The sequence below is a fragment of the Drosophila biarmipes genome, chromosome 3L (genome assembly GCF_025231255.1).
Source record: "Drosophila biarmipes strain raj3 chromosome 3L, RU_DBia_V1.1, whole genome shotgun sequence".
Taxonomy (NCBI): domain Eukaryota; kingdom Metazoa; phylum Arthropoda; class Insecta; order Diptera; family Drosophilidae; genus Drosophila; species Drosophila biarmipes.
In genome coordinates, this window is record NC_066613.1 from 12,375,187 (window position 1) to 12,396,974 (window position 21,788).

A 21,788-nucleotide genomic window follows, 5' to 3' on the forward strand; every position below is an offset into this window, starting at 1 on the left:
ACTCATCCAGCGTGTTTATGGCCAGAAGAAACCTTCATTATTTATATGCTTATCTCGGTGATAAACTCGCCTCAACGGCATTTGCCTGCGGTGGCCGGGCACTTCCCCTCTTTTTTCCCACCTTTTTTCTTCTCCAGCGACTTAAACAAATCATTAAATACATCGCCCTGCCATCGAGACGGAGAAAGGGGTGGCTCAATCAAACGCCCATTCTACGGACCATTTGTGCACCTGTCGTCGCAGCCAAAGGCGCCTGGAAATTGCGGAAGTGCGCTTCTGCCTTGGCCAGAAACGTTGCTTGGTGGCTATTGGTAGCAGGCAGCGGAGGCAGATTATTGACACAACAATAAAACTGCACAACAATCAAAATAATACAAGATTTACGGCGAACCAACGGCCGGTGAAATGAGATGGAGATTCCGATGGGAATGGGTGGGGGGCTGGCACAAAAAGTGCAATGAAAGTGCACAATAAAATAAATAAGCGCATAAAAGGTGAGCGGCGAAAATTTGCAGTAATTTGAGATTACGTTGGCATTATGAGCCGGGCCCGAGGAGAGCGGGCCGAAGAATCGCCACGAGACCAGACCTGCGAGCCAGCGCGGCCAACTTTTACTGCGGCGACAGCAGAAACTCAAAAGAAACCCAGGTCCACAAAGCCGCAGCTGTTAATGAATGGCAATGGCTTTGTTGGTAATGAAGTGTTGGCCATAATGCCGCCACGACGATGACGACCAAGACAAGACCCAGTCTGCCAGCCAACTATGACGGCATTGGCGCAGGGAGCGATAAGCCCGATAAGGGGTCCTCGCTTAGTCAGTGGTTTAGGTTGCTCTTAGTGTGGCTTTAGTTTCGGCTTGCCTTTGTCTAGTTGCAGGGTCCAGGGTGGCAATTAACCTTGACAGAGTTAGGAACTAATGGCGAATTTGGCAATAGAACAGTACAGTGCTCTCTCTTTGGGTCAGAAAGAAAACGAAAGCAAAAATGATTCTGTTTTATTATTTTCAAGAACAAGACAGAAGGAGATAAACCAAATCGTGCTAAAGCCAGTCTGAAGAGTACTTTAAGATTTCACAGTCAAGTCACATTTATTTTAGGTATATTTAAATAAATATAACACTAGTTTAATCTTAATTTTTTCTCAGTTTAAATAACTAAGGTTTATCAAAGCTCCAAAAATAACAAAGATGGGATAGAAAAATTGTACTGAATATTTTCTACAACCTATTGGCTTGAAAAACACGTTTATGTTTTCGCATTACCCAACCACACAATGGTTAGTTATTAAAAAAAAACACATTGAATAACTACGAAAAAATCAAGAATTTGCCATTAAAAACGAAATCACTGCCATAAACCAAGAATTTCCGTTCACCACTGAGGTAATACAAAATACATAATGAATCTTATGTAATGCGCTTGCTCATACCAGTAGTGAGCATAAATTATAAACATTTAGCCTAATGGAAAACTTTGATATGGGCATAAAAATATGACATAAAATATTTAACAGCCCAGCATGGTCGTAAAGCTCAACTACGGAGACAGAGGAACGCCGAAAAATAGGTATAAAAACGAGAGGTAGAGGTATGCAAAACAGCGAAGAAAGGCTTGCACAAATCAGACTTTTCTTTTTTCGGCAGTAAAAGCCATTGAAAATTCAGTGTTCAAGCTCTGGGAAAAAGAGAGATGCCGAATGAGCCATTGCTGTCCGTTTGCTGTTAAATATTTGTCTTTGATTTAAGACGGAGTTTGGGACTTAAAGCGACACTTCGCCATCTGGAGACCCCATCTCCCGATCTGCATTTCCAGCTCCATCACCCTGCCCTGACCGTTTGCATTGTGTTGGCCTGTTGTTTTTACCAATAGCATGGAGATGTTGGAGGCTTGGCCATGCCAAAGTGACATGCGAGACACAAATCATGATTTGCTGGCCATATTGCTGGTGGCATCCAACTCGTTTACAGCTGCGCCTGCCGAGACGTCAACAATGAAATTGTCAAGTGTTGACAAATAAATTTGAGGATTTCGAGGAGATTTACTTATGCTAATGAAAGACACTTGTCACAGATACTTGTACTCGCATCCGTGCTCCCTCCCAGCTCGGCGGCATCGCCTTGAAGTGCGAGCCACGTTGGCTCGCATAAATATGTTTGCTCTTCGGGGTTTCGTCTTTGACCGGCAGTTGGCTGTTTGGAGTCTGGGGCTGGGAGTTTTGGCTTAGGAGCCGGAAAAAGTACCGTAGCAAATGCGCAAAGTGAAAGAATTTGAGGAGAAACACTAAATTAGCCAGAGGAGGAAGAGCTGATGAATTTCCTGGAATGGCAGGACTCCAGTTCGTCACATAAATATTTATGGATGCTAATGCTGTGAAGTGAATTGCACCCTGAACATTGCAGTTTTCGAGGGGACGGCGCTGGGCAAATATGCGCTTAAACTGCACACGACAAAAAAGAGTTTCATTCGAGGCGAAAAACAAAGCGAAAAGTTAGATAAATATATGAATAATAATAACATACTTTCTTCTTGCAAATACAATTATTTTAATTTTATTAACAAAATATTTGAGAACTAAGATCCATTCTCTAAAAAAGACATTATTTTCTCCCAATGTACAAAGCACTTGACCATTTCAGGTTGATTGGAGGTCATATCCGTACCTCAACCTAATTAGAGTCCACCTGCCCGACGGGATCCATAAATCCAGCAACTATTCCTTCGGATCCCAGCACTTCACACGCTCATCAAATTGACGCCTCTGCCATAAATCCAGCGCCAAGACATAGTAGGGAAGTGAAAAATCTCAATTGCCATCTACCTGTGAACTCTGGCCGATAAAAAACAATAAATTTCAAAAATACAGCCACTAAATTGCATATCTTGCACACATAGTGGCCACATATAAAGTGCCTATTTTGGGTACACTAAGAACAAAAGTGTAAGTTCCTGAGCACTAGACAGTCAAAAGTTTCAAGATTTTGAAACACATTGTTAAAAACAATACTAAAATATTATAAAATACAGGAAATCTTAAAGAGCTATAAAATGTCAATACATTAGTTTAAAAATAAACGAAAATATATCCGGAAACCTTTAAATTTGTTTTGTTTTTAAATTATAATAAAATGGTACTTGCTTCTCTAGGAGAACTTCAATGTCTATGCAACCTCCATAACCCATTCTGTAAAATACTCATTTAGCACGCTTCATTTCTTTGAGTGCATTGCAGCATAATTGAGTAATTAACTCCGAAAGTCACTCGAAACGAAACCAGTTCTCCACTCCACTCGTTCCGCTGGCACTCAACATGCGCAAGCCGGTTTGCGGAATGAGTGGAACGGAACGGGCCGGAAACTGGTGGCCCGTTGCCAAGCGGTCCGCCATTGCGATGTTGTTGTCGCCGTCGACGCCGGCAGCGCTGCCGCCGCTTATGCTGGAAAAAGATTCAGATACGTTCGCTTCGAGATACTTTTGGGTTCAGTTCAAGTTGAGCGCTTTCTGACGTTCGTACAACGCATTTCCGCGGCCGTCTGCACTTCGCATCTGCGGCGAGAATTTCGCGAAATCCAACTGCAAATTTTGGTTCTAACACTCGGTGTACAAATCGAAAGTCCCTTTGGGGAATTCGTATTTTATTGAAAAAACCCATTCGTCGATTCGCGCAAAAAAGTGCTATAAAGTGCCTGCTTTTACCAGATTAAATATACACATCTAACATATTTATTTTTAAAACCCATTCAAGTGCCAAAGAGAAAAGTTTTATGCAAAACAAAGTAAATTGCAGTAAATTAAATATTAAAATCCATCTGTCTGTATAAAGTCCACTGGATGAAAAATTCACAACAAGTGCAAAGCAACAAATTGAAAAATCACTGCAGCGCTGGAAAAGTTGCGGCAAAAGTTTCGCATTTGTTTTTCGGCCAGCGCTTCGTTTTCCCCGCCAGTTTTCCCCCTGTTCGCGGTGACGCCTGCGCAGCTGTTGGGAGAAATCTAATTGGATACTGCTCTGCCAAACGGACACCGGAAACGGAAGTTCGCTGCCATTCGCAATAGACTAACTAGCGCGGCCCTCTGCTAAGGTGAGTTCTTCAGGATAATTAGCCAGTGCAGCGCAGCGGGAAAACATCTTTTGTTAGATGAAAACAAACGGGGGCACGCCATTATACAAATATTTCACACGATAATGACACTGACACCGAAAAAGTAACTCAATCTGGCGTTTGTCATAAGCTTCAAAACATGCCAAAATAATGCCAGTCAGTCAGTCAGCTTTTGTTTTCCTTTGCTTTGCATCGCGTATCTTGTATCTTGTATCTTGTAGCTGGCTTTTTATAGCCTGCGTTTTATAGTATGATTAAATTTGACAGTTGACAGCATTTTGGCCTTATCTGACTGGGCCAAATCGCTCCACTTCCTCTCGCGCGTGTGTGTTTTTGTTAAATGTTAATTGTTGACAATTTCGTATAAATTGACAATTCAACTGGCGTTTTACATGGCTAGTAGCAAACATATCGGCATTCGGGCTCGGCGACGAGCGTGTGATGTGTGGCCTAATGTATTATTAACTAGGCCAACATCAGAATGACTACGCACACATTAGGCCCACTTTACAAGGGCGTGATTTAATGGGCCAGTTGTTTATTTGTCTTGGCGTTTTTTAGCCCAAACTTGGCTGTAATATCACGCTTAATGAGCGGAAAACTTAACAGGTGATTTACATTGACATTAGTTACTCTATTTGCGGTGGTAATGAAGGCAGCAACTTGACATTGAAAAATGAAAAAAACTGGGCTCATAAATTGGTGTAACGTAGAATTTTTACGAAACTAAACTAAGTAAAGTAGCCTAGGTTAATTAAACTCTCATTAATTTCCTAAATTTATAACAAAAAAATATACGATGATAGTTTTTTTAGTTATGAAACACTGTAACTATCAAATTCATCTCAATATCAGCAAGTGCTGACTTTTGTTATAAATCAACCTGACAGATAACAGTCAAAATCCCATCTAAACTATTCCCATAATTGTTTATCTGGCAGCCACAGATTATTCTGTTGCGAGAGCCCTTAGTTTAAACGTGCTAAAATGTCCAAAAGAAGCTTCAAAGTGACAAAACTTTTTCTTAGGCAAACTTGGCTTTTTGCACATAAACAAACATGAAAACCCAGAAAAAAGGGAAAAACTAATTTTCGTTTTTTGTCACTTTTGTGTGCCCAAGTCATGCAATGTTTCTGGCTGCAACAAGCATAAACATCATGACGAAAATAAGACAAAAAATATTGTGTAAGAGAAAAAGCAGCACAAGGTCAGAAAGAGCCGCACCTCGATAAGCAGCTGCCCTTAGCCAACAGCTCTTAACTTTTCACTCAGTGCCCTAAGCTCACGAACGTGGCGACTTCCGTCCGACAAATTTCTAGATTTCAAAACAAATTTGCAACACGTACTTCGCGGCCAATCGAAGTCAGTTTTTTTTGGGTGAACCCAACTCTGAGACTAAATTTAAATAGGCGAATGATGTCTTTGTCGGCCTGGGGCTTAATTTATGAGCCCAGGGCTATTATAATTCGCACTGTTCCGAGGCATTTTGCATAAACAAATGTGTCTTTCATGTTTCGTTCATTCTCCACTCCCTTCATTCTCTCTCTAATGTTTATTCAAATCCGCTGGCCAATTGTCTTAGCCGCTTGTCTGTGTCTGGTCTGGATGTCTAGACGCTAGACTTCTAGCAGGAAGGAAGCCCAAGATGGAGACTGCACTTGAACTTGAGACCCCTCGAAAGTATTTGTTCCCCGGGATTCTGTGTGGGTTCGGTGGTTGGTGGCAACCCTTTTTTGCATACCACATTTCGCCCCTCGCATGTGAGCGGCTACTAAAAAAAATAGAAGGGAGACGAAAAAACAAAAACATGCGACAGCCCATGAATGAAATAAGCCTGGACGACGAGGGTGATACATACAGGAAGGTGGAACGACTACGACTCCCCCATGGAGCCACAGAGTCACAGAGCTAACCAGATCCAGACAGCCATCATCCCGAGCCCAGACACCTTTGTTTGCCCAGATCTTGATGTCTGGGGCAAGAGTGAGCCGCTTAGTGGCTTCCAGTTCCCAGCAGTCCAGGTCCCCCGCCCCATGTCAACTATTGTCAAGGCTTTAATTAGAGATTTCTATTGCCATCCTGTGTATTATCGTTATCTCAGCCACCCATTATGCTGATGGATTCAGCTGAGCTTGCTCATTTATATTATAATTAATATCTGTGTGGCAGCCAGGGAATTGAACTTTGCCACTTAATTGAAACTTTTGCAATACCCACACAGGCAGCACGGCGTATACGTGATATAATTGCAGCTGCCAAAAAGTTATGCCAAGCAGTTAGTCTCTGAAACTGGCTCAGGGCACACTTGGCTGAAATATTAATTACACACACTTATTGGCAAATTAAATTAACCCAGCCTGATATCATGATGAGTTTTTGGCAAGAGTGGTAAAGTTGTTACACATAGCATCCAATTAGGGCTTCATACTCGAGTGCGTGCAGAATGGTTTTGAGAGTTCATTTCACTTGCCTCCAATGAATTATTTCATTCAAGAGGGGATAGATTGTATTAGCAGGCGAACTGAAGACTAATCTGTTCTAATAATTTCCAATTATGAAACTTAATTACAACTATAACAAATTAGTTAGCAAGTTTAGCGTAGAAATATTCATGTGGCATTTAATTTATTTAATGTTATTTGAGTATTCAGTTGACACAATCGGGCAATCTACGGGAATGTAAAATAAATTCCTCAATCGAATCAAAGAATATTCCTCTGAAAAATATAATCGTGTAAAAACATCTTAGTATAGCATAAGCTATTTCACCCAATTTCATATTTTAAGACGTCCTTTTAATGAGCTTGCAATCTGAGAATATTTATGCGATCTTTCCTATCAAATGCCATTTCAATCGACACTATAAAAACGTAGCATAATCAGAAAGAACACAAATTTAGCTAATTCCATCTTATCTATGATATTTAAATTCGTTTTTAGTATACATAGTTAAGATAATATTAAAGGAGGAGAATCGAATGGGGGACATCGACTGGCATCTTTTTCTATATCTCCCCCGATACACAATAAAGAATACGCCGACGCCAAACAACGACTTTGATATGGGCTGATGAGCTCTAATTTCGAAATTATACAAGATTGGCTGTGAGAAGAAGAACTGGAGCTGAGGACGGAGATCTGAAGAGGCTGTCAGCTCGGAGGCCCGAGTTTCGGCTTCAGTTTGGTATTCAGCTCCTCGCCGTAGTTCTGCTTGTTGTTGGCCACATAACAAGTTAATTTTGATGTAAATTTCTGTTTCGGTACCCTGAGCGAACGAACGAATGGCAAAAACCGAGACGACAACGAATCGAAAAAAAAAGAAAAAAAATCGAACCGGTTAACATAATCACTTAATTTTGTGATTGTGTATCTGTATCTCAGAATCGGCATCTGTGTGTGTCTCTGCCATCGTTTTCAGCTCGTAATCTCGTCTTTTGGAACCCTATACCCAAACCCATGCCAGGCGTTCGGTTTCGTGGTCTTTGTATAGAAGTGTCAATATTATTAAGTGATGATGTCCCCATCTGAGGCTCAAACTTTGATAAACGAGCCGATGCTGTAAATAAAACAGAGTAACAAAAAGCGAGATAAAAAACCGACAAAAGATAAATAAACAGAGGCCGACTAAGCTCTAACTCATCCGAGTTGATAAATTGTATCTATATTTATGTATGTTGCTACCAGCAAATAATTTACAATGTTTGAGCGGGCAAACTAAAAGCGGCAATCGCAAAAAATGTGTGGAACAAAGCAAAAAATTTGAAAAAACCAAACAAAATAGCAAAGCCGGCAAAAGCGAAGATACACAAGCAAACACAAAAAGTAGCTAAAAACAAGCGCAACATAGGGCCAGAAGAGAAAAAAATTGAAACAAATGCTGAATTATTAGCACACAAATCGCCGGCAGCTGAGTAAGAAGAAGCAGGGTCAGTGGGTGGGGCGGGGTTTTTGTTTATATTTTTATTTTTGCTGCTTATTCATGGCAGTAGTCACAACAAAAACAAGAGCAAATTGCCAAGAAAACAAAATATGGCAGAAAACGCAACACGTGAAAACCGCAACAAAAACCTGGCACTGCAAAAAATAAAAGTGGGGTGGGTTAAAAAAAAAGAAACCACGCAGAACAAACTAAAGAAAACCAGCCACAAAAACGCCACTCGAATATGACGAAAATAAAACTAAAACACATAAACTCGCCTGCATTTGGCTCCATATGAATGAGACAGATGTGGTGGGGTCTGTGCTAGAGTTCTGGTTCTGGCCGATTACCAGAGGATTGAGATGCTCGGTATCCTTGAGACTGCCGTTCCGCAGAGCGAACTGGTGGATCAACCCTCGCAGTTGCAATTACCCTGCGTCGTCTGCATCCTCAGTGTGTTTTTCTGCATTTTGCCAGTGTGCTCGTGTGTGGGTAACCATGCATTTATGACGATTTTAAGCTTGCAGGCATCATCAGCAATGCAGCGCAGGGATGCGAGAGGTAACGCAAGCTAAACAAGCGAGCGTTAAAACCAAACTAACTATAAATAAAACAAAAAGACAACAATAGCAAAAAATCCACAGAAAGCAAGATGAACCTAGCCGCAAACGGTGGAGGATAACACACACACCACAAAAAGTACACACAAAACATAAAGTTGCAGATAATAAGTAGTACGTAACAGTTGGGTTCCCAAAAGTTACGCAATCTACGAAATTTCAAGATACATAAACTATAACAACCTTGCAATACATCTAGTCGTGTATTTTATTTTAAAGCATTATAACAATTGCAAAAAATCTTCTTTATTTGTAAGAAATATTTTAAGAAATTAAGAAGTGTTCTTAAAATTCTTGTTTAAAATTTGGGAAAGTATCTCATGGATGAACATAAATATTTATTTTAAGGGAGGTGATAAATATCTAAAGAAAGTTTCAAAACACTATCTCTGCAAATTTTTTCCTCTGTAGGCAGCTGAGAAAGCGAATGCTGGGCGAGAGAAAACAAAGCAAAATAATAATACAAATAACTATAGATGCATAGATACGGGGATAGTTAGATGGACGAGCGGAGGATGTGCCATAGCGAACGGGCTCCTGCCTCCCCTCCAATTGCAAACATCCCCCGAGTCCCTGCTCCAGTCTCTCCACACTCATCATCATCATCGTCGTCGACGTCGTTGTCTTCCCAGCCGTTGTCGCTGGGCGATCGCGTAGCCATAATTGTTTAGTTAGCCCAAGCGGCCGAAAGCGTCCCGCCCCAACCGATATTTTTGCCTTGGCCCACCTGAGAGCTACGCTATCGGCGGTTAAGTCACTGTGGGCCAGGGAACTTTTAGATATAGGTAACTGGAAAAAGAGGAAGTGGAATTAATCAATTCATCAGTTCATTCCCCAAAAAAGCTTATTAAATGTGTAATATCATTATGAAACGTAAATTTATATACAGATTTGATATGAGTTGGTATGGCTTTTTAAAATAAATCCATTCTGTAAGTCCAAATGGAAGCCAGGTTCATAGGGCCATCTTAGTTCACGCACCTTAGTGGTTTACCACGCATCACTTTTCTAGTAAAATGTTCTATAACAGTTCTAAGCGAAATGTTTACTTAAATCAACAATATTCTGGGAAATCCTCAGACACTTTATGTTTTTTGGAGCCACTATCCCAGGCCACTGTGCCCAGTCGCTGCTGCTCCTTTGTGCAATCATGCGCAGGCAATAAGCGCTGGAGCCGCCGACGCTGTTTGGCTTTGGCATTGGCGATGCGATGTTGCAGCTCACTCCCTTTATGCAGGGGCCACGGATCGGGTCCAATCCGGCCGGGCAGAAGGCTCAGTTCGTGGCTTAAACCTGATTATGAGTGGCCGCGGCCCCAACTGTTTTGTTGGCTTACATGTTGTGTATTCTAACACGCTGCGGACGTCCTCATCATCATCGTCGTCTTGGCCGCCGTCGTCATCTTCTCTCGGATCTGCTGGGCAAACAAAATGCGTCTTTAATGCAAACATGCAGCAGCAGCTTCCTTTGAAGTTGCTGGATGGCTGGGTGGACTTGCAGGGCGGGGGACTGGGAATGAGGGCCAGAGGAAGCTGGCGAGGCCATTGCATGTGCGTACAAAACTTTAAACAGGAATTTTAACAACTTGCTTTGTACTTTGCTTGTACTGCCTTGCTGCCTTGCTGCCTCGCTGGCTTGCTGCTTTTCAGCGAGCCGGCGAGCGATGAACGTTCGAACAACCGCAAAACAACATTCAACTTGCAGCTACAACAACTGATTTATAAAGAAAATTTCTATGCGTCGCCTTTGGCAGCGCGGAGAGCCCAAAAAGGAAGTGCATGCCGTCGGCGGACGGATTATGGAGGGGTCAGGTGCGATGGGGGCTCGAGTGCTGGTAACTGCATGCCGGACAACGTGCCACAAGCAGCCGCTGCCTGCAAAGAGCAGAAAGCTAAGGCAGCGGCGATCGCAGCCAATTAGAAGATTTCATATTTATGCCACTATGCATTTCAATTAGTCGCGAAAAGCGGGAAAAAATTGTGCGAAAAGGTCAGAGTTGAAAGGCGGTTGCAGGCTCAGGCTGGCCTGACAGGTGCTAGAGTTTTTACTAGAGATTTTTACCTAAAAATGTTGAAGATGGTAGAAAAATTACAATTTTCTTAGACATTTTAATATTTTTATAAGTCCTAAACTCAAGTCATTTCAAGAGCAGATGCATTTTTAATGTACCTTAAGCTTCTATATACACATTTGTAAACATGTTTACTTTAATTAAATATTCTACAGTAAACTCAATCACATTAACAATATTTATACTAACTGCAATCACAAACAAATGTAAAAGCTAAAACAAACAACGGACGTAAATTCAAAATTTAATTACAGCTGCTGAAGATTGCATTTGCCATCCTAATCGAGGTCGTTATATCAAAGTTTTACATCAGCTTTTTCCAATAAACAATCAGTTGGCTCAATGTAAACATCTTTATGGCCTCATCATCAATCATCCCACAGATTTCATCTCTGTGCATTTCAATTAGCCATCGCTGGGGTTAAAGTTGAGGCTGAGCCACCGGCACATCAAAGCCAGCCATCATCAATACAAAATAGCCATAAAAAATAAACAAAAAATATGAAAAACAAAAAACAAAAAACAGGGGCAGCTGGTATCAAACATCTCCGCAGTTCCAACTGTAGCGCCAACAACTTGTTGCCTTATCGCGATAATTAACAAAAGTTTAATAGTCGCCCCCGGCGATCCTCAGCTGCTACCTCGTATTCATATTCGATGAGTCCGCGCCGGGTGGTCAGCGGTTTCTTCTGTTTTTGCCCGAACTACGATGGTTATGAAAAAGTTTATCTGGTGTAATTAAAAATTGCCACTTGCCGCACACATTTTAATTATGGATGCGAAAACGACAGACGCACGCAACGCTTGGCGAACGATGAAAAGCGAGAGTCTCGAGCGCGGCCCAAAAAGAAGGTCAGGGCCGGAATACATTTTTTTGGCGGCTATTGAAAACTGCAACGGCGGAACGCCATCGAATCGATAGATGTCGAATCCGCGGCACTTGTGACAGCTGTTCCACATCGGAGGAGCTTCTGTCAGCTCCCAAGCTGTCTGGCTCCGGCGCATCAGCGTCGACATCAAAGTCACGTCTGTTACACATTTCTCATAATCGCTGAACTCGAGTGGCTGGCAAAATGCGTTCGGCTGCCTTTTTGGCGAGCAGAGCGCAGGAAAACCGCATTGAGATGTTCAGCTTTCGACTCCGGCTACCGCTCTCAAGTGATGACACATCAAGGTGGCCACGGACATATATACCAAGAGCTCCAAGAGCAGCTGAAGTGCAGCCCGATGCAGCTTTCCTTTTACTTTGAGCCGAGCACGTCTTAGATGGAGTGCTCAACGGTGGCAGCTGGAGCCGAGCGGGACCGTCTTGAGATAGGCGTTTCAGTGGATTTCTATCTTGGAAACTAAAAAGTTCTTCACTTAGAGAATTTAACATACCAATTAAATAAACGATTCCTTTTTACTTATAAACACTATAAACTTTCAACGACAAATTATGCCTAATATATTCCAAATATAAAATCCAAAATAATATATTAAGGCCTTTGAATGCAAAGACAAAGGATAAAGATTGATTTCTGCATTAAAAGAATCTTCAAGTTGTATAAGACATTTTTAATCAAGAAAATATTAATATTAAATATACTAATTGATTAGTTCGTTTTTTCCTAAGGCTACAGATCAATTTTGTTGTTAATATTGCAACAAACTTTGTAATCACTTAGATATTTCTGTATAAATTGCAGGCTTACAAAAAAAATATTACATTTTAGTCATTATTATTGCTGACTCAAACCGTATGTCAATATAATATTAAAGACAATGGCTTATTATTAGAATTAAAAGCGATTGAATTAAATGGATATTTCTTGACAGCTTAGAATTATTACTTGAAACTATTTTCATGGCGCATTTCTGGTGTCCTTGACATGGAGTTTCGCAGAGCAGGGCTTTAAGATTGTTTGCCTTACATCGATGAAGTATCTCGTTACACCGCTGTGGACACTATCTCACGCCATCCCACACGAACCTATATTCATACATATACATTTAGTACGGCACATATGTTCGTGCCTGGGTGAAGTCTCTTGGACAGGCATTTAGCAACAATAAACAATAAACGTACACCAATAAATGACATCAGTTTTATTAAAAATAAATCCGAAAACGCCAGCCAGCTTTGACAGGCGACAGCGGCTAAAAGCCAATCACCGACGAGCCGGGGTTTTGTGGTCAGTGGAGTTGGAGGTAGAGGTAGAGGTCCAACGTAGAGCCAAGACACCTGTGCGCTCCAATCTTCGAGCGAAACGTGTTCGCACGCTGGCAGCTCGGCAACCTGGCAACTCGGAGCGCTGAGCGGCGTGATGCCAACAATAGGCAATACAACAGCCTGACCTTTCTGCAAAAAATAGAATAAAATAAAATAAAATAAGAAAAACTGTGCGGAGACCCCGAGATGGGAGGAGAACCCATGAACACACCCACCCAAGAGACTCCACATTCGTCATGCCCAAGGGAGTGCGAGGCCTGAATGAGCGATGTGGGTGAGAGGTGGGTTTCGGGCAGGAACTTTTGAATGGGGATGGGCTGAGGACGGGGCACAGGGACTGGGAGCCGGAGCTGGAGCTGGGGCTGCACATGGGGACAGAAGAGCTCATCAAATTCTCGCATGTTGCCCTGTCAAACTGCAGCAGTGACAACGCCATCTGCAGCTGCTGCTCCCGCTGCAATTCCTTTGAAAAATTCCACCAGTTGCAGTGGCACTGAGGGAAACAATTGAAAAGGAGGTTACCACCAGGCAAAAATAGTGGTTAATTCGGAAGAGTTCCCTAGTTAAGTGTTTTCAATTATTAGAATACATAATTTCTTTACAGAGCGAATAGTTCTTTTTCAGAGATTTTCAAGATCATAAAAAATAAGATAAGGTAGTTAAATTATAAAAAACCATGGTACCCAATTCATTTTTATATTCCAAAGCTAGAAAATAAATCCTCCACAAGTTGTTCAAAATCTTTTTTATTTTCCCGCTAAGACTTGGCAATTTTCTGCACAATAAAATCATAAAACGTACCCATCGCTTTCTATTCGCATATCTTATTTCCTTCGGTGTAGCTTTCCGGCTTTGTTTGTTTTTGCGCGCCTCCCCATAATGTTTTTATGATGACCCACGGCGCAACATTCTCCGCGCAGCCTCGGCCCCCGAAACCCCCGTTCCCCCGGCATTATCCACCCGACTCCTGCCTTAATCCGCTGCTGTCTTTATTTTTGCAACTGGCTGCAATTAGCTGCAGTTGCCTGCAACTATTCTTGCCACACACGGACGCACACGAAAGTCTGTGGCCCCAGCATGCCAGACTGGATGGCGTTAAGACGGCCAAGCGTAAAATTAATTTTACAAAAATATTGTATATATAAAAAGGAGATACTCCGCAGCAAAAGTGAACGGGGAAATGCAATGAAATTTGAGCATCGATTGTGGGTCAGACCCATTGACAGGCCAAATACACAGCTGGCTGTGCAACTCCCTCGATAAACTGGTAAGTGTACGTACACTATACGTATGCGAGATATTAAACTGGATGGGGAGACGCCACTGGCAGCTGCCGATTCTCCAGGTAGCCAAAGCCAACGCGAAGACACCGCAATCCATTTCAATTGCAGCGTCGCGTTTAAGATTACGCATCCGATTAGCCAGGCAGCTGTAAAATGCGGCCCATGGAGAGCAAAAAGTGAACAAAAAGGAGTTAAATGGGGAAGCACGCGCTCCCTGGCCAGCAAACTTGTTTATTAGATGGCCGGTTAGGTGCGATTTTTCCGGCACGTGCCCATCCATAACTCACGAACTTTTCGTGGTCTTCTCAAATGACAAAACGCGCCGTCTGCTCTTGACTAGGCAAAATCGAAAAATAAATTGTACATACCTCGTGTGTGTGGCTCAGCAATTCTTTTATGTGGCTATTAAAAATCAATGTTACAAAAATTTCATGGCCAAAAGAAATAATAACTTGGGGTCTGGCACATTTTTGGAAACCTAGAAGTCAGCAAGAAATTTTCTGCCTCTTGGGTAAAACTTTTCATTTATTAATCAGTGGCATAAAACGACAAGTTTGTCAATACGAGTGCAGTTGGGTGGTGCCAGTGGTGCAGGGTGGCTGGCGGTGGTGCAATCAACTCGGAGACACAGACATAGCGCAAACAAACTGCAAAATGCTAAAAGTGAAGCTAAAACTGCATAGCAACCAGAGCAAGGCTGGAAGTGCAGAGTAGACATGAAGATACTGCAGTTTTGAACTTGCTACTAATTAGTAATCTATTAATTTTAAACCTTAGATAAAATAAATATTTCATTTTTTACGATCTACTCAAGACATATATATCGAAAAAGAAAACAATTGCTTAATTGAGAATTATTTTTTAGATGCCATGTATGAAGTACATTTTTCACTTTCACTTTTGTGTCTGAATTACAGACTCTGTAAATTCTCCACCTTAAAATGTACCCTTCAGCACAAAGATACACCCCGTATCCTCCGCCTACAGGGTATCAGAGCCACTCAAACAACATCCCGTTGCAGCATGCAGTCAAAGTTGACTCTTTTACGCATTTTTAAGCGCTCCTCCTCCCAGCCTCCCACACCCGGCTTGCCCCCTCGCACACACGCCCCCCGCCTCCCATGACCGGGCATATAGTGTGGGAAAAGTAGGCGTGGCCAATGGGCACTAAACGGTATATTTCAACTTTAGCTTAAGCTTTTGCTTTTGTTGCCGGCCTGGGTTCGTTGATTTCATTTGGTTTTACTGTGTGTTTACTCGGTTTTGTGTTTTTTATACCCTTGCAGAGGGTATTTCAGTTTTTTTTGTGTTTTTTGTTTTACTTTGCCTTGCTGCAATTAATTGAGGGACGACGACTAAAAAGAAGAGATTTGAAGGGGGAGCGGCTGAAACATACGAGCAAACAAACAAACAGAGACGTCATGTGAACTGTCTGGGACAGTCTTTGTATCCCATATCCTGTGAGCTTGTCCATTAATGGGCTCCCCTAATCAACTGAACTTGGTGCGGGGTCCGAAAAGAGCGAGGGGCACATAATCAGACAGTCATGCCTGCTCATCGGGCAAAGGAACTTCATCATTGGGTTGCAGGCACCGGCTAAATTGATTCATTAGTCAAAGTGACTCTTATTTAGCAACGTCTGAGCTGCATTCTATGCGATTCGATTTGCGTGCGCCTTAGCATTCATTTATTTATCAAATTGCCTTTGATTTGTCAATTAAGTATGCTATTTATGCTTATTAAAGCTGGCGCCATAAAGGCAACAAAAAAAGTAGAATAAAAATCCAAATGCTAAACACGCCCAGCGCCGGTAAGTTATGCCACGGGGCTAGGCAACTAACCAACCGGTTGCTGGCCAATCTCGTGGGCCTTTTGGCCAATAGCCGTGCTGGCCAACTGGTTGATTGGTCTCCAACTGTTATCAATAAATGAGCCGCTTGCCGTTTTGATTGTGTCACATTTTGTGTTTATTACCCGCTCCATATTTATGGCAACAAAACCTATTTTTATTGCCGAATTAATGTTGTATTAGATCGCTGGCAAATCAACAGGCGGTCCCGGCCAAATGAAACCAGTTATCCCTTTAACGGTCGATCAGCAGTTACCACCAGGCTCCCACGCAATTTCCAAAGCCTTTTGGCCATTGGTTTTTTAGCTAATTCCCACAGCGATTTCGCTCTTTGGGTTGGTCAACACACAATACCAATACTGCACCCTACGCAATAAAAGGCGGCACACATTTATTTTGCCTTTTTTGGCAGAGTTGCGTGCAAATCGATGGACAGATTTTTTTCATGGAGTAGAAGTTAATTAGAGAGCTACAAAAGAGGATTTTATAGCGGGTGAAAGCTTTCCCGGGGGGTATGTGCATCAGATTGTATATTCTGCCTATTAGTGGTTTTAATTAAAAGAGGTTTTCGAGCTGTATTGATGTTGCTATTATAAAAATTTGTTGACTCTTTTAACGCTTTTTTGTTTTCAATATTTAAATGTTTTTGAAGCACTCATTCGGCATGCGCATTTAAGCGTTTTGAGAAGCGCAGAGAGAGGAGCCTAAAGATTAAGCACCGGGAATAAGTTCAGGAGCTACTTATATTGATCTTTAATCTTCAAAAAATATAAGCTAGAAGTCGAGTTTTGAAATCTTTAGATTTCCCCATCTAAGCGCAGGAAAGGCGCTTCAAGAGTTTTTAGTGGTAGTAATTACAGGGCTGACTTGTATTGATCTGTATTGATGTTCACTGCTGCTTGAGCACCCCCGGAGAGCTTACAAAAATTTCAAAAATTCGCATCAGTGCACCAGAGTAACAGCTACTTATTCCCCATACTTTTACTTTTCACCCCGGCCAAAAAGCAAAGAGTCAGGCAGAGATCAGCAACTGTACGATATCTATATGTAATCTATATATAGTGACAGCGGACAGCAGGGGAGCGGCCCAAGCCATCGGAGTGTCACCTTTTGCGGTTCTCAGTTCAGCTCCGATCCCCGATCTCCGATCTGCGGTCCCCGGATCCCCGTATCCCCGGATTCCGCCTTATAACCGCTCCGCGTCCGCTGTGAGGCGTAATTTTATACGATCAGCTTTCGATTTGGCTGAAGCCTGAGGTTAAAAATTAACATGACCAGAGCCGGCGATAAGTTGAGATTGGGATTGGGCTTTCGGCTTTCGGCTTTGGGCCAATACCACCGGCAGCAGCCCCAACTCAATGTAATTTTGTGGTTTTCGTACCAAAAAAAAACAGAAAACGTAAAAAATAAAGGTAAAAGAGGAGAGAATGCCAAACGTTGTCGGGCGGAGTGCAATTGATATGGCCAAGGGACGCGAACGATGAAGCGGATTCGGATTCGATTGTCAAAGCCATGTAAAATATATGTATGCAGGTAGGTGGGTACGACTGTGTGCGTTGGTGGGTATCTGTGTGTGTCAGTTGCCTTGCGGTTGTGCCACCTCCACCCCCTTTCTCCACCCTCTGATGAGCTGTCTTCCCCTTGGCTTTATGCGATATGAATTACACAAGTTTCCTGGCACTTTTGTGCGAACGTTTTATGGTCGTTTTCCTCTTTATTATTATGCAGCTATGTGAGTGTCCCTGTGTATACACAGGGATGTGGAAGTGTGCGTTATAATATAATAATTAAATGAATTGCCAAAGTGTGTCCGTAGCAGACGTGCGTCGTTCGTCAGGGGCGGAGAATGCAAATTAGGGATGGGAAATACTCTTTTTTGGGGCAGGAAATGGTTGCTTAAGAACTTAAAACTGTAGAGAAAGTAGAAAGAAATTTGTTTTAAAAAACATGAGTGTCCTAACATTTTTTAACATTATTTCGCTCACCAAAAATAGTATATATCATCATGTAGATATGGGTCTAAACATTTTATTGCAAGCCCCCTTATATTTTATTTTAATATACATTTAAAGCTTTTCGGTAATTTCTGAAAGTGTCCAAATAGCCCGCAGACATGTTCCAATACTTCTCACGCCCTCCTCTCTAGCCTTAGTACATGAGTGTGAATATTTCGCTGAACTTTTTAGAAAGCCAGCAGGACGCACCGACCAAGTTCCTCTCGTTCGCCTGTCGGAAAAGGGTTTTTATTTCAGCGGCCTTTATTTGTTTTTTCTTTTCTCGCCTTTTTCCCTCGGCTCTGTTCTTTTACACTCGAGGTGTCAATTTCAACGCCCTTCTTTTGTTTGGCAAGCAGGCGAATCTACATATACAATCATGTATATGCATATGGATATTATACGGCGAGTACATGGTTATATATATGGATATTACCCTCGTTTTTAATTTCTGCCAAATTATGCAGAATGTTCGCTTGCCCTCTCGGGGGTTAACAAATAAACTCTGCACTGGGAAAAATAATGGAGGGAAAGGAATCTACAAAGGTGCCCACACCCACTGAAATCGTGGGAGCGGTAGACGCCCACAATCATGTTTGGCCATAAATATTGGTGCATTCTGCGAATTAAAAAGGAGAGCCTTCGATGTGAGGATGTGGAGGGACAACACAGAGAAAAGGATAATTTATGAAAGGTTTTTAAAGAAGAAAAAATCTTGAGAGGAAAAAATATACCTTATTATGAAAAATCGCATAGAAAGGTGCCACATCTTGCTTTCGCACTTACTAAGAGATATAATAAGATTAGGGTAACCCTACATAATAATATATTCCTATTAACTATTTTTTTAAGATATTTAGTGTAAATTATAATGCTCATATATTTAAAATGCTCATATATAAAAATGGTTACATACATTAAGATTTTTAGCTTAAATTGATATTAATTTTCGTGTGTGTTTTCCTTACAGGCAGACTCTGTGGGGCGTTGCAGTATCAGCACCTCATCCTTAGCTTACACACATGTGTCGCCTCTACTCCTTTGCATGAATTATTTCCTTTTTGGCTTCGCAGTTTATTATTTTCTTTTTTTTCGCATTTTTTGGGTGTGCTCTGCAAGTGGGCTGGCACAACGGCCTGTGATGGGTGGACTGGGGGAGGCGGTAGGATGCTGTGGGGGCGTGGCCTGTTGCATTTGCATGTGCTCCACACAACTGACAACTCAATAAAATGTCGCTATTTTAATTTCGCCTTGATGTCGTCACGCGGATGTGACATAAGGCCGCACCACCGCTTCCACTTTTGCTGATTCAGTTCGCAGCTGCAGCGCGCAGATGATGATGATGTGTATATTGCCATGCAGCATTATAAGTTTTATGGCTTTGATACCAGGAAAATGCAACAGAGTAGAAAATGTGGGGATGCAGTTTATTAAATGAAAACCGCATAAATTGAGCGGGTATTAAACGGGAAACAAACTTAAGATGTTGAAGCTCGTAAAATCGTTGGCCAGAACTAAATATTTAATGGAAAGTCGAAGAAGTTGGCAAACTTCGATTGAAGCCTTGTGTGGGAAAATCTCACAGCTCGATTAGCAACCAAAATCGAATTATTAAGTTAGGGGGTTTATTACCTATAAATAAATGAGAACCAAAAACTCTTAGTCCACCTTAGTTGTTATGGCAGTTAACAATTTGATTATTATTTATAATAGGGTTTACTTAATGCACAAAAGTTATGGCTTATAAATGTTCCAAATATATAACTGCTATGTTATATATTAAATTGTGTATCTGCAACGGCATAATCCCCCATTAATATTTTTATCGGACACGAAATCTAGCACTAAGCCAGCCTGATTGTAATTAATATTAAATACATTTTCTGCCCTCCGATCAGGTGTATAATTCCCCAAACAGTTTGCTTCCTCGCTGATTTACCAGCTTGGGTTTGGAATTAATTTTAATTACACCACCTAGTCGGCGGGACAGAGGGGCAGCTATTGTGGCTGTCTCATCAATTTGCGTCCCCAGCGGAAATGGCAGCAACAACAACCTCAAGAAACCAAATTCCAGGAGGTGGAGATACTTCAACTTGAATCGAAGCAAGTGAAGCATTTCGGTTTTTTCGGTTTTTCGGCTCTTGGCACTCCGGCAATTGAGCGCGAATTTCTTGGCGGACCTGGTGGACTCTTTTGCATTTGCCATTTCCTTTTTGGCCTGCTTTGGTTGCACTTTTCCCCCACCCCTATCCCTGTGTTTCACTGTGTTTTACTCAATATTAATGAAGTCATTAAGACGACATCTTCCTCGAGATCGGCGCGTAATGCGAGCGAATTATTAACAACGTTCTCCGCACGAAAACAAGCTCAAAGCCGCAGCTCGCAACTCCAGCTCCAGCTCCAGCGGCTTTAACTTGCAGCCCCCTGACTTCTTCAGCTGAAGTGGCGTGTCCGCCGTCCCGCCAACGGCATCAATAAACAACAACAACAACATCGGCGGCAGCGGCAAAAATTAATACACAAGTACAAAAACAACAAGCGAGCCAAAAGGAACACAAGCGGCTTTCATAAATTTGCATGTCGCTGTCACAGGCAAGGGATCGCCGAAGGGAGCCAGGTTATGAGGGGGCGTGACAACAAGTCAATTCGGCTCTCTTGGAGCCCAAAATGTAGCACAGAAATCTGTTTTCGGCAGGCCGGAGAAGTGAAAAATCTTTGGCAGACAAGACAAGCCAGGGATGTTTTTGATATCGAACAAAGAAGTACACTTTTAAAACATCAGTTAAATTTTTAATTTATATTAAAATATATCAGTTCTAACAAAAAAAATTGCAGGTTTTTAAAGTTTATTTGCAAAATATATAATACATATATGATTTATCCTAACGAAAATACAAAGGAAAGAATATAGGATTATTTCCAAAATTTATTATATACTATATTAAACGTAGAAGTTTTGAATTTAATATTTGAAATATACTGTGGGCAAAAAGTAAGCTGAATTTATTTGTAAAATTAAAAAGTCTTTCTTTCGATTTTATCTCTATTAAAGTAGTTCCCTTTAGATATAATACACCTATGCCAACATTTTTACCACTCCTCGAAATATTTCGAATACTGCTTTCCCTTTCCTTCATCAAGTTGGCAACAAAACTATGAAAATAAAATTAAAAATTAAATGGCATGATTAAGGCTTGATTTTAAGGCATCTTCCTAATTTGAAAAGGCTTTCTACTCGCATGCAGGACCCAAGCCTTCCAGAAAATTTCCAACATCCTGCATACCCCTTATCAGAAAGGGTACTGCCCACATTAAATGTAAACACCAAAAAACGCCAAAGTGGAAGAGGAAAAATTAACATTGGGGCATAAAGAACTGCTGGAACGGCGCAAAAAATTGTTGAACGCATTAGAAGATTGATGCTGGCGGCTGTTTGCTCAGGGTTGAGACTGTGGACTTGGCCGAAAGTGATTGCAATTTTTGCTCTCTTATTTTGCCCTGTTTACTTTGTGCATGAGCAGATTTCCTTCCCTCTTTTTTATACATTTTATTTTGGGTGGCGAGCATAAAAGAAAAGGAAACGAAAATCCGGCAGGAAGGAATGCAAATGCAAACACAAGACGTATTCAAGTCGCTGCAGATGTTGATTTTCGAGCTTCCTTTTGGCCATATTTAGGTAGTCGCCGGGGAACTGGGTTAATAAGATCGCCGGACCGTGGGCCGCCGCCACTCTATTCGGCT

At 41.7% G+C, this 21,788-nt stretch overlaps 1 protein-coding gene across 1 annotated transcript in view; it reads left to right on the forward strand.

Annotated features, from left to right (window-relative positions):
- The first annotated feature begins 3,496 nt into the window (after positions 1-3,496).
- LOC108028661 (uncharacterized) overlaps positions 3,497-21,788 on the forward strand; it is a 64,658-nt gene continuing 46,366 nt past the window's right edge. Inside the window, exon 1 of the mRNA XM_017100589.2 lies at positions 3,497-4,078. The gene's annotated coding sequence lies outside the window, so the exon portion shown is untranslated. The remainder of the gene's footprint in view (positions 4,079-21,788) is intronic.